This window comes from Ochotona princeps, chromosome 4 (genome assembly GCF_030435755.1).
Source record: "Ochotona princeps isolate mOchPri1 chromosome 4, mOchPri1.hap1, whole genome shotgun sequence".
Classification (NCBI taxonomy): Eukaryota; Metazoa; Chordata; class Mammalia; order Lagomorpha; family Ochotonidae; genus Ochotona; species Ochotona princeps.
This window is the reverse complement of record NC_080835.1, coordinates 53,500,001-53,503,357: the sequence shown is the minus strand read 5'-3', so window position 1 is coordinate 53,503,357 and position 3,357 is coordinate 53,500,001.

The window sequence follows — 3,357 nt, the reverse complement described above, 5'->3', positions numbered from 1 at the left end:
ACCCCTGGCCTCCTGAGAGGCAAGGTTTCCAAACTCTGGAATCTATTCCTCTTGGTTTATTTGGCCGTGTCACAAATCACTCCTTAAAATGAAGTTGCTCTCAAAAAAAAAAAGTTGTTCTCATCACAGAGGTCATTGGCCACCTGCTCAAGACTCTATGGTATATATACTGAAAGGTGCTGTACATTGACCACAGTGGAAATCAAGTGTCTGTTCTCTTTAAAATGGGAATTTTAAGTTTTGTTTTTGAGGGGCAGGAATTTGGCACAGCAGGTGGAATGCCCATATCTCAAGTGCATGGTTTCAGTCCCAGGTTTGTTTCAATTCCAGTACCCTGTTAATGTGCACCCTAGAAGGCAGTGATGATGACTCAAGTGTTTGGGCCCTACCACCCACAGGAGGGACTCAGACTGAGTTCCTAGCTCTCTGCTTCAGATTGGCCTAGCATCAGCTGTTGCAAGCATTTGGGGAATGAACAATGAGACAGATTTTTGTTTCTTTCGGCTTTTCATATAAAATGAAAATATATCAAAATTTATTATACCATGTGGAACTCAATTATAGAATACATATTATTTCACTGTTTTATGTTTAGGGAAAAAAAAAAAAGGTGACCACTCAGTTGCTTAAAATCCTTTAACTAGGCCCCAGCCTGATGACTCAATGGCTACATCCTCACCTTACAAGCACAGAGATCCCATATGGGTGCCAGTTCATGTCCTGGTTGTTCTCTGTTTGTATCCAGCTCCCTATTTGTAGCCTGGGAAAGCAGTGGAGGATGGCCTAAAGCCTTTGGACCCTTGTGTCTATGTGGGAAACCGAGGAGAAGCTCTTGGCTCCGGGCTTCAGATGAACTGAGCTCTGGCCATTGCAGCCATCAGGGGACTGAACCAGCAGATGGAAGATTTTTCTGTCTTTCCTTCTCTCTGTAAAGCTATCTTTCCAATACAAATTTCTAAAAAATTTAAAAGAGAATCGCTTCTCGGCCTTTTGGCTAAGATCAAGTGTAAAAAATTTAAAAGAAGAAAAAAAGTACCATTCAGTTGTTAGATCAAGTGAAATCCAAGCTCCTTAAGTGACATTTAAGTCCTTCTTGGGTAGGGCCCTGCAGAATTCTCTGGGTACATCTTCCATAGACGGGTTTTGTTATCTTAGGAATGCCGGGTTCCAGCGATGACAAACACGCTCTTCTGTTTCTCCCTGTAGTTCTTAATCACTGGCACACATCAGAATCACCTGGAGGGCTATTTAAACCAGATTCCTGGAGCTGGCGCTGTGCCTTGGTAAGATTGCTCACAACACTGGCATCCCATTTCACAGTGCTAATTCCAGTCTTGGCTGCTCCACTTTTTTTTTTCTTGAAAGATTTATTTATTTTTATTACAAAGTCAGATATACAGAGAGGAGGAGAGACGGAGAGGAAGATCTTCCGTCCGATGATTCACTCCCCAAGTGAGCACAACGGCCAGTGCTGTGCTGATCTGAAGTTGGGAACCAGGAACTTCTTTCCAGGTCTCCCACGCGGTGCAGGGTCCCAATGCTTTGGGCCGTCCTCAATTGCTTTCCCAGGCCACAAGCAGGGAGCTGGATGGGAAGCAGGGCCGCCGGGATTAGAACTGGCGCCCATATGGGATCCCGGGGCTTTCAAGGCAAGGACTTTAGCCCCTAGGCCACATCGCTGGGCCCGGCTGCTCCACTTTCAATCTGGCTTCTTGCTAACATACCTGGCATCTGGGAAAACCAGGGGAAGATGGCCTAAGTACTAGGTTACTGTCACCTACATGAGAGAATGAAATGGAGTTCCTGGCTCTTGGCTTCAGCCAGGTCTAGCCTCAGCACTTGCAGACACCTGGGTAGTAAACCAGTAGATAGAAGACTTCTCTGTCTCTCCCTTTTTCTCTGTGCCACTCTTTCAAATAAGTTTTTTTTTTTTAAAGATTTATTTATTTTTATTTATTTTGTTTTTTTTAAAGATTTATTTATGTTTATTGCAAAGTCAGATACATAGAGAGGAGAGGAGGAGATAGAGAGGAAGATCTTCCGTCCAATGATTCACTCCCCAAGTGACCACAATAGCTGGGTCTGAGCCAATCTGAAGCCAGGAACTAGGAACTTCTTCCAGGTCTCCCACATGGGTGCAGGCTCCCAAAGCACTGGGCCGTCCTTAACTGCTTTCCCAGGTCACAAGCAGGGAGCTGGATGGGAAGTGGAGCTGCCGGGATTAGAACCAGTGCCCGTATGGGATCCTGGCGTGTTCAAGGTAAGGACTTTAGACACTAGGCTACAACGCCAGGCCTGATTTATTTATTTTTATTGCAAAGTCAGATATACAGAGAGGAGGAGAGATAGGAAGATCTTCGGTCCAATGATTCACTCCCCAAGTGGCCACACCTCTGGAGCTGAGCCAATCTGAAGCCAGGAGCTCCTCCAGGTCTCCCACACGGGTGCAGGGTCCCAAAGCTTTGGGCCGTCCTCAACTGCCTTCCCAGGCCACAAGCAGGGAGCTGGATGGGAAGTGGGGCTGCAGGGATTAGAACTGGTGCCCATATGGCATCCGGCACATTCAAGGTGAGGCCTTTAACCACCACGCTATTGCGCTGAGCCCATAAATAAATAAGTCTTAAAAACAAAACAACACCACCACCACACTTATAGTTCTGGCACTGTGGAATTTCACATTAGGCCTCTGCTTTTGGCTTTAACGTCCCATATGGGTACTGGTTCAAGCCCTGACTATTCCATTTCTGATTCAGCTCCCTGCCAATGGCCTAAGTAAGCAGTGGAGGATTGCACAAGTGCTTTGGCCCCTGCACCCACAAAAGAGGCCAGGAGGAAGCTCCAGGCTCCTGGCTTCAGACTGGATAGCTCCAGCAATTGCAGCCATTTGGAGAATGAACCAGTGGATGAGAGGATACGTCTCTCTTCTCTCTGTAACTCTGTCCTCCAAATAAAAATAAATCTTCAAAGTAAAACAAAAACAAACACCAGATTTCTGGACATCCAGAGTTTTTGTGTGAGGTCTGTTCCAGGGTGACACTAATGCTGCCACCCCTGGGCCTGCACTCTGACCGACACTGCCTTACACTGACTATACGTCAACTCCCTCACCTATGCTTGCACCTGAGCTGAGCAACCATGTTGGCCTGCTTCAATTCTGGCACCCAAAGTCTCCTGCTGCAGAAGTCCCTGAGTCCCAGGCCAGCGTGCATGGCTGCTACCCTCACTGTGTCAGACTCTCCTCCAGGTGGCTGCCAGACTTTTCAGCAGCCAGGTCAGCAGGTGGTGCTGGGAAGGAGTTCCATCATGTGACTGAATTTTTACTGGAATAAGAAGTGTTAGTGAAGTAAGGCTCCTCCA